The sequence below is a fragment of the Pteronotus mesoamericanus genome, unplaced genomic scaffold (assembly GCF_021234165.1).
Source record: "Pteronotus mesoamericanus isolate MK-2021 breed Mesoamerican mustached bat unplaced genomic scaffold, CSHL_Meso_final contig_50, whole genome shotgun sequence".
In the NCBI taxonomy this organism is placed as follows: domain Eukaryota; kingdom Metazoa; phylum Chordata; class Mammalia; order Chiroptera; family Mormoopidae; genus Pteronotus; species Pteronotus mesoamericanus.
In genome coordinates, this window is record NW_026555186.1 from 2,777,539 (window position 1) to 2,790,722 (window position 13,184).

Consider the following 13,184-nt stretch of genomic DNA (forward strand, 5'->3'; position numbering starts at 1 on the left):
TAATGCCTTGCTGGATCAAACATACTTTTTCCATCAATAAGATGAAAAGATTTTCCATGTATTAGTCTTGATTTAGAAACAAATCAGCACATTCAGAAGAGGCAAAAAGCATATATTCCAGAGTATTCAGTGAGTCCTGCATATTTATTAGAGTGTATGTTACATATGAGCTTGAATCACATTTCACTAAAATTGACCTTTTGTCTTGAGAAATACAGAGTAGTATGTAAAAATTCTTGTCTGCAAAGTATTGTTTGATTGGTGTAGATGTCTAAAATTGTGGTGAGAATATAGGAGTAAAAGTAATTAAAAGTGACCTTTAAAATTATTTTTGCTTTTTACGACACCACCAAACCCTTCTATTATTTTATATATGACACTAGGTATAAAATCACAGTATATAAAAATATCTTCTCTTTTTTCATTTTTGATAATTACATGACAGCTAATTTTAGTAACTAAGGTTTTCCTTTAAGTCTACAAAACAGAATCTAACATTAGTAGAGATCAAATATCTTCTGAAAAAAATCTATTTATTTATGAGAAAATATACATGGTTTCTAGAATTCTGTCCATACAATAGTAAAAGCTTCAGGGTATGATTAAGTTGTAAATTTTTGTAATGTTTGTGTTTGTTTTTTGAGGATGAAGGACCAGAAAGAATGGTTTCTATGCTCTCTGCTTCCAGGGAACAGAGGGCCTATGAAAGTATGTCACATTTAATGTTCCTTAAAGTACCAACATCCAGAACCTAACCATGTGCCATCCCTTCTCTCTCTTTCTGTAATGGTTCCACCCACTTTGTGTTGTCTTACATTCCATTGTGAAATCTTACCTTTGGAAAGCTGTTTTCTCATTTCCTCCATTATACTCTGGTCACCTGTCCAAAGTTTCTTGCTGGGGCTCATTGTATGTCGGGGCTTTTTCCTATATTTGGTATAGCAAAAATGGTCTCCACCCACACATATCTTGCCAAGCAGTTTCACTCATAACATCCAACATAAATTGATAAAGAAAAAAAAATTTCTTTCAGTGATCTTGTACTAAGTGGTTTGATCATTTTATTCTTGTCAACCTACATCATTCATCATTATTTTATTTTATATTGCAATTGTGTACAAGGCAACAATTTGCCAATATGTTTATCTTTGAATATTACGGTTAAACAATTAATAGATGTCTTTTGCTGTTGATGAGTTTTTTGCTCCATGCGATGTGATCCCATTTCATATTCAAACATGATGAAGAGGGACTTTATCTGTCAAGAAAGTTATGTAATTGGCCAATACTAACATGTTTATTAGGATGTCTAGTCTAGATGAGGAAGGGATTGTTTTTTGTAATATAACAGCAACAAGTTTTTATTTAAAAAACAGTTGGAAAATCCTAACTTTGTTCATTACATTCACCATTGTTATTATATATATATATATATATTTTTGCTCTGAAAAACTCCCATGACTAATACATATCTTAGAAACACTATGCCTCAACTTTCTCATTTTTAAGACCAGGATTTGTTAAAAGTAAATATAATCACTTTTAAAAATATCCTTTCATAATATAAAATAATATAGGAATGAAAACTGATGTCAATATCTTTTTTTAAGTCTGTTTTAACTTTTTTCCTACATATGTTTTAGTTGTTTGGTGAGACATGTTAATTCTCATTTGTTTGCTGAACTAATATTATTGATATTCTATACTATGTTTCAGAATAGGTTCTGGGGATATAGCAGTGAGCAATACCGATAAAGTGTCCTGTCCACTCTAGTGGTAAGATTCAGAAAAACAATTTAAAAAATAAATTGAAGCATGCATGTATCAAATGATAAGATATGTAAAGAAATATAAAGTGACCATGAGGCTTAGAGAGTGATAAGACAGTGAAAGTTTTTAAGTTTTAATAAGAAGAAGCCAAAGAGCAACAGAGAGGGATCAAGAAGAGCAGTTAGGAAGCTGATTACCTGTGGGCCAGGTGAGAAGAAATGATGGCATTGACAAAAGTGCAAGCTGTGTCAGCGACAAAGGGCAGCATGCAATGTGCTTTGAAAACAGAGATGACAGTATGTGCTGCTGGATTTAATGTTGGTGAGAGAAAGAGAGGAGTCTGGAATATCTATAAGGCTTTAGGTCTAAAAAAAATGGAAGAATAAACTTGATCATTACTGAGACATGGAAGGATCCATTTGTAAGTCTGTGTGTTATGGTGGTCGCGTGTGCATGTATTAGAGGGGGAGAATTGGTAGAGGTTTTTTTTTAATGATATAATTAATCTAATTATTAGATATTCAAATAAAAACTGTGTACTACCTTTGTTTACCCCATAATCACTGAATTGTCAGGTTCTTTTGATTCTGCACTTTTCATCTATCTGGAACCCATAGCTCCTTCCTATTCTCAATGACTGAACTTACTTTTAATCTTTCGTATCTGAGTTATTAGCAATGTCTGAATCATCTATCAGCTTTTCATCATTATTCTATCCAGTGCCTCTTAAAAACTGACATCAAAATAATAGTTCTGAAATGCAATAGTGATTATGTCATTATCCCTCCCAAAGATGTTCAAAGGTTTTCCCTTCCTTTCCCCACACATTTTCTATCCTGGAACTCAATATACGCCAGAACCTGACCTCCCAAAGACGGGTCATTTAAGTTCATTCACTGTCCTCGCTCATCACACATTACATTTTTAAAATTGAATTTTACCTTATCACAGAAATAACCAACATTATCCTTACCCTTCAATTCATATTCATTTTACCAAACTTTATTTTATTTAAGATATAATTCCCCTTCTCCCTCCTTAAAGACATCTCCACTCCCTCTGACAATGTGAAGTAATTAATCTCTCATTTTTTAAGTTTTTATACTAAGTAGTTATGTCCATAAGTTTTATTTTTTCCCCTTTCTATAAAGTTATTTCTCTGGAAAATATCCTGCTTGGTTAGAAAAGATAATCTTTTTAGGTAGAGATGGACACATTAGGGTCAAGGTGAACACATTACCGCACAACACTGTAGCAGGCATGGGCATGTATGGCCAGTGCAATTTTATCAGTTCCACTGACGCCAATATAGTCTTAAAATAATGAATCATGTGTCTTTTAATCTGATTTGTTTCATTTGACTTGAAGAAATGAAATTATATATAATATCAATGAGGCCATATTACTTTTTAAAAATGGAAAAGATATTTTGATCTTATATGCATGCATGTGTACTAATACCACAATATATTTTCTATCAGTGTCATTAATGGTTGTCTGTCTTGAGACAAATTCTCACACCTACTATATAGAGGTAAAACTGATTTTGGTGGTGGTTTATTTTTCTTAGATAATAGGTCTCATGGTCAAAGGGAAGCACACACTTAGGTGTTAGCCAAGAACAACCTTTTATTACAAGAATTATTTTAAATGTCTATTCTTATCACCAATGACGTAGTCTAAGAAGAGTAAAAATCAATAAACCATTTAGGGACGGTGAAAAGACAAAGTAGATGGTATAGTTGGAGCAGATGGGGGAGATGGAAAGACACTGTATTACTCTGAGAGCAAAAAATATCAAGTGTCCTATAGTTTTAAATGTTACCAGGACCAAATTTGAAGTATGTAGCCTTTGAATTAGACTCCAAGGTAAAGCTTCTAACTTGAAAATATTAGAGTACTAGGAATAATTGAGATCAAATTTGTTGGATAGAAATGAAATACATAATCATATTTAGAAACAGACTCCTTAGTAAGAACACTACTTTAATGGTTTCACGAAACAGAAGCTAACCTCACCCATCACAGACTGGGGCCTGTGGGCAGAAGGGCTTACAGACACCTGCGATGCTCATGCCCCAGAGGACTGTGGAGGCACACGCTCGACCAGCAGCATAGCTAGAAACGCTGCAGGGCTGGGCACAGTGGGCTTCTCTTCCAGCAGGGAGCCCTCCTCTCTGTTTATGGGACAATTTGAGAATGTTCTTAGAAGTAAGTCAAAGAATTATTAATTTTGGCATCAAATAGCCTGAAGTGGTATACCAAATCTGTAAATGTGTTATAAAGGATATCAGATGCATAGGACTTTGAGACTGGGGGAAGGTGGGCTCAGCTGCACTTCCTTAAGGAGTGGGGAGGGAGAGCTCCCAGTCTCAACTATCACATTGTCAGGAAAGTGCCCCTGGAGTCGTTCTGGACAGTCCTGCTTGTCTGTCTAGTAAGTGACCTGATGAATGGTCAGAATGAAGGTCAGTGACTTGTTATCTTGACCAAGCTGCAAGAAGAAGAAAACCATCAGTATTATGGAATGTTTAATCTACATTAAGCTTTTCAGATGAATCTATTTCATACCTTTATTGACCTGAACAGGTAAAAAGGCTTGCAAATGGTCACTTGCTGTATCATAGTTAAAACTTTGGCAAGACATGAATCTTTTTGTTATTCCATAAAAGGAAATTTTGGAGAGAGAGAGAAAAAAAAAGAGAGAGGCTACAAAAGAGAGGGTAACCCTGGCTGGCGTGGTTCAGTGGACTGAGTGCCAGCCTGCAAATCAACGGGTTGCTGGTTTGATTCCCAGTCAGGGCACATGCCTGGGTTGCAGACCAGGTCCCCAGTAAGGGACGAGAGAGAGGCAATCACATTGCTGTTTCTCTCCCTCTCTTTCTCCCTCCCTTTTCCTCTTTCTGCAAATAAATTTAAAAATATTTTTTTAAAAAAGAGAGGGTAGAACAAATGAAGAAAAAAAAGTGAAATGCAAATCAAAACTACAATGAAATATCACATTACACCTGGTGGGATGATTATTCTCAACAAGAAAAGTAAAAACAAGTCTTGGAAAAGTTGTGGAGAAAAAGAACCTTCAATCACTGTTGGTGGGAATATAAACTGGTACAACCGCTATGGAAAATAATATGGCAGTTCCTCAAAAATTTAAGAATAGAGTTACCATATGACCCAACAATCACTCTTCTGGGTTGCTACACAAAAAAGTAGAAACATTTATTCACAAAAATATAAGCAACCCTAAGTTCACTGCAGCGGTATTCATGGTGGCCAAGACATGGACATAACCGAAGTGAGATTTGCTAGACGATTGGATGAAGGTGTGGTGCATACATACTATGGAATGCTACTCAGCATGAGAAGAGATGAAATACACCATTGGAGACAGCATGGAGGGACCTTGAGAATATCATGCTAGGCAAAATGTCAGACAGAAAAAGTTAACCCTTCGATTTCACTGATATGTACGATATAAAACTAAAAGCAAGAAATGAACAAGAAAAACAAACAAACAAAAACTCATAGACACAGGTAACGGTATGGTGATTGCCAGAAGGAAGGAGGGTCGGGGGATGGCAGTAAAGGGTAAAGGGGGTCAAATATGTGGTAACAGGAGATGATTTGACTTTGGTAGTGGGCACAGAATGCAACATATGGGTCATGCATGATAGTAATGTACATTTGAAATCTATATAACCTTACTAACCAATGTCACCCTGATACATTTAATAAAAAGAAAAAACTGACTCACTGTATAGGTACTTTGGGAGTTAAAACATATACATTTTCTCCAACCTTCTGAGTTCTTACAGCTGGTCTAATAATCAAATCAACAGATATTAATTAATAGGACTAACGGTATAAAGTTTATTATAGACATACACACTGGATGTATCATAAAACCGAGACCCTAACACTTGGGAAGTTGATATTTATATTCCATTTTGGACAAAGGAGAGAGGGGACAGAGGTAAGGAATTTCAAAGGACATTTACAGGTAGATGAGGAAGAGCAGAACACATGTGGCATGTAAATTCCCACCAGACAACCAAGAAATGAGGGGATGCAGTTGGTCTAGTTAACAGACCCCTGCTTGGAGCCTTCCTGTCTACCCTACTATGGTGGAGGTGCTAAAATTCTTCCCTGGAGATGGTCCTTTCACATGAATCTCTAAGAGAGAAAAGCAGGAGGATCAAACGTTCTGTCTGAGTCTTTTGTTTCTTAACAACCAGCTGAGAACAAATATCCCAAAAGGCGCTGTTTTAGGGGTGACAAAACTTTGGTCCCCTTCAGTACTATTTTAATTATGGATAGATAAGACAAATGAACAGGAGGATTAGTCAAAATCTAGAAATCCATATTTTTATTCTGCTATGACTGAATTTCCCAAAGAGTAAAATGCTGAAGGAAAATATTTTCTATCTTTAACTTTTTCTTCATCTTTAGATCAAACTTTTGTATCCTTGGGGCAGAATTTTCCAAAGTATACTTCCTAGAAATTAAGCTTTATGATCTGCCAATGTTAATAATACCTTCTCATGAAACACCCTATGGAGAAGTAATATTTTTCCTATGAATTAACTGCCCAGTTCTACCTCTGCGACATATCAACAATCTTCAAGAGTTTATGTTTCATTATGTAACTGTTTTATCCAAGACAATTACTTTAGCAATGTCTTCATTGGAAAATTCTGACAATTAATGTAAGCAATCATTAAAAACATAATTTTACTTATATAGAGGTAATAAAATTCTGATAAAGTACAATAAGACATACGTGTCTTTTATGACAGAGATCTATGCATCACTTTATTTTAAAATACTCTTTTTGTGTTATCTTTGTTAAGGTTTTTTTTTTTTTTTTGAGGGGGAGCTCCCAATATTGTCCTATATTCCTTTATTTATTTTTCTTTTTATTTATCTTACCCCCTATAGTCTCCTCCGCCTTCCCAGACCCCACTTCCCCCAGCAATCCCTGCACTCTTGTCCACACCCAAAGGTTTTTCACTTTTTTTCAATCCCCTTCACAGTCCTACCTCCAACAACTGTTAGCCTGTTCTCTATGTTCCTGTCTTTGTTTTGATGGTTAGTTGATTCTTATTAGATTCTACATATGAGTGAAATCATATAGTACTTGCCTATCTCTGACTGGCTTGTTTCACTTAACTTTCTCTTTAGTTCCTGCCAAGATATTGCAAAGGGTAAGATTTCCATTTTTAAAAAAAAAGTCTAAGTAGTATATCATTGTGTAATGTGTGTAACGTACTATGACTGTTTTATTCACACATCTACTGATGGACACTAGGTCTGCTTCCAGATCTTAGCTATTGTAAGTAAAGCTACAATGAACATAGGGTATTTTATATTATTTTTTATTTTAGGGTTGCTAAGATAAAGTGATATTTAATTATCTGGAACTGAATTTTAGTTGCAATTTTTCTATTTATGAGATATTGATCTTATCAACTATTCCTGCCCTAAATATCTAATATCTACCTTAGTGTCAATGGTATGTGCTCTCTGAAACATGTATATTAACTCTATGAAGTGCCATTCACTACTTCTCTGAAATATTTTAGTATATAAGTAGACTAAAATTCATGTCTTACTCTTTGTCAACAATTTTTTCCTAGTGATTATTTAGCAGAATGTTTAGGTTAATATTTGTTTAATTCAGTATCACTTGTTTCTTTTAGTGTTCTTTGTATATTTTGGGCACATATGTAGTTTGATAAAACAGAGACTTTCATAAGTTGAAAGTTTTAAAATGAAGATATTGGAACTACCTAAAATTCAATATGACTTCAAAAGGAATAGATCAATAATTTTCTGTTATTCGAGTGTCTCTGTTGATTCATTTGTTTCTGACCTAAAACCCTCTATATTCACTGTCTCTGATATGTATTCTTTAAGACACACTGCATTTTTAAGTCATCACTGAATCCTTCAGGTATGTTTTCTGGCTATTAGACCCTACTTTAGAGGGTATGAGTGGTTACTGATGCAGTATAAATTTGTAGGGTTAAACATGATTTAGAGGTCAGAAGAAAGAGCTAATATTGTTTATTTTTAATAGTTATAAAATGTGTTAAATATACTCTCACTTTACCAAAAATAAAGTATATAATGAACATAATGAACATTAATAACTTTTAATTGTAATTTATAAGATAACTACAGTTACGCATCTGCAAATATAATATAGCATCATTCATACATATAACTGAGCTCCTAATTCACTTGACCTAGTGCTGTCAATATAAGTTAGATTATGTTCATTCATCAATTGTCCAATACTCATATACAGAGAGTAATAATTAATTTGATTGTATGATTGTTTTTTTTTACATACTTTTAGGTTCAATTTCAAAACCTAAATAATGAAAATGTGTTTTTACTTTATAAAATATTATTTGCATTATGAGATGATTTGATTCATTCTTTTCTTTCTTTCTTTTTTTTCTTTTTTGTCTAACCATATATCGCTTGTTTCAACAACACTTATTTGCAGCTGAATTTAAATTTGGATTTGGAGAGTTATGCAATATTCAAGAATAAATATAAAGATCATTGGGGTAGTCTATTTTAGAAGTGGCAAGTGGAATTATTTGATTTATAAATGGTAATTCAAGCCTTCAGAGTAGATGATCTCTTAGACTATGGATTCCAAATTTGTTTGTATATAAGCATTATTTGAGGTACATTATACAAATATAGTTGCTCTATGTAATAGATACATGATATCCCTGGCCTTTAAGGGATCATTCATAACTATGATATAATAACATCCCTGTAGATAAAGTTGAATAGAAGTAACTTAGATGAGATTATATATGGTAATTGAAACTATGACTCAAAATGAGATCCCTGAATAAGAACATCTAAAGTAGAAAGTAAAAAGGGTTTAAGAGCATTTCTGGCATTTAAAGGGTGGGTGGAGATGAATGAGCAAACACAGAGGACTAGGAATTTCCCAGGGAGGAAGGAGAAAAGCCTTTGAAACAGCATTCAAGAACCAAGAAGAGAGAGTGTTTTCAGTAGTGATCAATGTTGCTGAGAACCTACACATATAAAATTGAATATTACACAGCAATAAAAAAATAATGAAATTTTGCCACTTGAGACAACATGGATGGACCTAAAATGTATTATGCTGAGATAAGTCAGACAGAGAAAGACAAATACTACATCTTTTCAGTTATATATGGAACCTTAAAAAAAATCAAACAAACCTGTAAACAAAACAAAACAAAAAGAACAGACTCCTGGAAATAGAAATAAAAAAGATAGTTGCCAGAAGGGATAGGGTATGGAAATGGGTGAAAAGGTGATGAGGGATATAATCAGTAACACTGTGATGAGCTTGCAAGGTGATGATGACCAGACTCAATGAGGGGATCCCAGTGTAAGGTATATCATGTTAAATCACTGTATTGTACACCTGAAACTACTATAATATTGTATACCAACTACAGTTAATTAAAAATAATGAAATTAATAAAAATAAAATAAGCGACAATGCAGAACTTAACTGTATTTTTAGGACAAAAACCAGATGACAAAGGATGTAAATTAAAAGGTGATTGAATAGCAAATGTGGACAACAGTGGAGAAAGTTTGTTGTAAAGAGGAAAAAGTTAGCACAAGAAGTGGAATTGAATCTTTAAAAGGTGATTTTGTTTTTAAAACAGAAAAGACAAGAATATTTAAGTGTTGAAGTGAGTGGTTCTCTGGATTAAGATAAAAGGGAAAAGAGGTTAGAAAGCAAAGGGACATGTGGTCATGGTAGATAAAGGTGGAAGTGGGAAAATATTTGTTTTCCTTTGATTAGTATTTGTTACTTTTTGATTTATTTAATACCTAATATATGATAGATTACAGGTAGACTAAGGGAAAAAGAGAAATAAAAATGAGACACTGTCGTATGCCTGTCCTCAGATAGGTTATAATATGCTGGAAAAGACAGGTACTTGAATAAGTTATTTTTATATGACAGGGATTATAATAGATACCTAGAGGATAGAAGAACTCAGTTCTAGAAACTGTGCAAGATAGTCACACAGAGGAACCATCTTAAATACTGGAATAATGGAGAAAGAAATTGAATAAAGGCCTTCATCAGAGAAAACAAAATATTGATAACTATTTTTGAATACCTGGTCACTGTCAAAAGAAACTTAGGAACTTTACATGCCTTATAAACATTCATTTCTTTGAACACCATCAGGTAGCCATTATTATTCCCAAGTTATAGAGAGAGGAAACTGAGGGTAAGAGAAATTGTTAAAGGTTATAGTATGTAAAGGCAAAATGTGAATTCTCACACCAATATATCATTACAAACTGGAGATTTTACTTTTCTCATTAATGAGGGAATTGATGTTACAACTAGTACAAAGAAAATTCAAACTTCTACTAAGTATATATAAAGAAAGCTGAAAATGTATTTATAGATGTTAAGTTGTTTTTATTTGATTGTTTGTTTTCTTTTGTTTTAGACAAATTCCTTTTTTTATGGCATTTTGTGGCAAAATGATTATCTCTTCACCAGACAGAATCTGTATATCTTTGGACTATAGACAGCATGAAACCTCCCCTCCTAACCACGCCCACAAATAGATCAGATAATTGAAAGACTTGCTTGACAATGATTAATTTTCCTTTGTAGACCTCCAGTAATATTTTGGTTCATTTAGAAGTTTGTCACTTTTTCTGGGAGAGAATTTGACCATGACTCCTGAAAATAAAAAATCCACAGATTCACACTGGGGTTTGAACAGATCCATTCCTATAGGCACTGAGGGATGATGGGTTTGGTTTCCCCTTTTAAAGTAATATATTAAAACATAGACAGTTGGTTTTAAATGTGAAAATGTCTTCTTATAGAACTTCTGGCACTGGAAAAACAAATAGAGCTGAAGAAGAATCAATGCTACCACCTTGTTTCATTAGCATGTTGGTCTGAGGGCTCTAACTGACCTACTTTCCATGAGTTTAGCTATATAAACATTTCTACTATAGAGGTTTCTTTCATGTTTAAGTGAAATAAGATACCGAGCACCAAAATTGTAGATACTTTGAAAGAAAAATTAATTCTTATATCAGCATTACATTTCTATATAGTCTCACTTGTTTGCAAGTAATTACAAAAGAGTGTTTAGAAAAACAATTGCTTACTATAGTGTTTAGAAAAAAATATAAGAGACATCTAAAATGCATAAATACAAAAGATCTAAGTCAGTCTATTACCATAATATTTACTAGATTTTGAGAAGAATTTCTCTCTGCACATTATGTATATCAAAACGCCAAAAGATGAGAATGTAGTAAATTAGTTTTTCTTATTTAAACTAAGCTAGAAAATATATTTTTTATCTGTATAGTGTACTGAATTTCAAGTACATAAAATAAACACAACAGTAATCTTGATAAAAACAGCCCATACACTATTTAATGCCAAGTGCATCCTCATGAAACAAAATATAATCATTTGCTTTGCAAAATTTATCCATGGCTGATGTGGCTGAGGGGACTGAACCTAGGAGTCATCAGTTCAATTCCCAGTCTAGGGCACATGCCTAGGTTGCAGACCACATCTACAGTAGGGGGCACTCAAGAGGCAACCATGCATTGATATTTCCTTCTCTTTATCCCTCTCTTCCCCTCTCTAAAAGTGAATGAATACAATCTTTAAAGTAAACTTTTAAAAAATGAAAAATGTATAATACTTTTCTTAGTGGTCAATTCTCTGTCATACACATAAAGGACCCAACTTAATTATAAATGAAAGACCCAACTTAAAGACAAAAGAAAAAAACCTTGAAATTGCACTCACAAATAGCACGCTCTCACATAATTCTTTGTATAAACCAGTGGCCTATCTAACATCAGTACAATGCATTACATGCTGCATATCCTAAGTTTTATTCCAGTGAACAAGATTAAAATGTGTATTAAAATATGTATTAAAATACAAGATTAAAAATATGTCATTTTAGTGATTACAGAGAGTCTTAAAATATGTTGATTTTCTCCATACTGGGCTTGTTTCCAAGTGTATGATCCTTGTCATCAACCACATGTATGACCTTTAAGTGCTTACACATATCTGAGATTTAATACAGACTCTGTGACAAAATCATTCTGCTCATTGCATGTCAGCCTACTTTTCTTTTGATCTATTTCATTAATAACATACTTCTTGTTGCACCAAAAATAGTCTAAGAAAAAATTTATATTATTAAAATAAAGATTTACTTTCAACATTTTGACATGCGTGTTATAAAAGAAATAAAAGTCATGGGCAAATGTCTTGCAAATTGTCTCAATTATTCTATTTACTTGAAATAGTATAACACATGTTTTTATGAATACTATAATTTCAGAGTGCCATCATGAAAACCAGAACAGGGAAGTTAGAATTGCTCTGTCAAGCTACTTTTTGTTAATTCATTTTATTCTTTCAAGAATTATTCTTGCCTCTCTGTCTCAGTTTGGAATCTCAATAACAACTTCAGTTTTACAAGGGAGCCTTATTTAAAATAGTTGAAATTAATTGAGTGTATCTGTGCAGAACATAGTTTAGCACTTCAAATAAACAATTCCATTTACCTTGACCGTAACACTAAGATAGATTGTTAACATGAACACTCAGGAGGAAAATATTGAAGGTTCAAAACTTAAAGACATTTCCCAACATCATTCATGTAATTATGAAGCTGTGGAGCTGGAGTTTCTTACTTACAATGAAACAATGATTTTTATATATTAAATTACATGCAATAGTATATGAGCAATTTACATCTATTTCTCTGAGAAACTTCAATTTTTGTTCCTTTTTCTATTGTGGACAGCAATAGCTATAACAGTAGTTCATACTATAATAATTAGTGTTTTGAATGCATTCAAACTTTTCATGTGGACTCAACTGAAATCAATGGTTTCTCTTCAGTCATTTAAGATACAGCACAATGACCTCAGATATCTATGTTTGCAGTAGAAAGATGAGATCTACTTTTCACCCATGTGATTTTTTATTGTAGGAAATGCTGTTCAGCCATGGGTACTTCGCGAATGTCTCTGCATTGAAAGCCTTTAGTCAAGCAGAGTTCTTCCTAAGTCACAGCATTTCTATGCTGGAGTAAAATAAATTTGGAATAAGACAAGGTCTGTCTGAGAAAAATCTAGCCATTGTTAATATAACAATAATGGTCTATGTGACATTGATGTAACCTGGCAGCCAAGAAGAGTGAGCTGGAATGCTCATGCATGAACAATGATGACTTCATTGTACTAGTGGGGTCGGTAGACACCATTGAGTGAGTATGTGTACTATGTGGTCATCATATTCAAAATGACTGAGTGACAAACCTGCATCAAATTTTAAACTTGTTAAGCTTGAACAGTCCTCC

At 33.4% G+C, this 13,184-nt stretch overlaps 1 protein-coding gene across 3 annotated transcripts in view; it reads left to right on the top strand.

The window, feature by feature from the left end:
- CDH18 (cadherin 18) overlaps positions 1-13,184 on the top strand; it is an 822,825-nt gene that overhangs the window by 172,027 nt on the left and 637,614 nt on the right. The window lies entirely within an intron of this gene.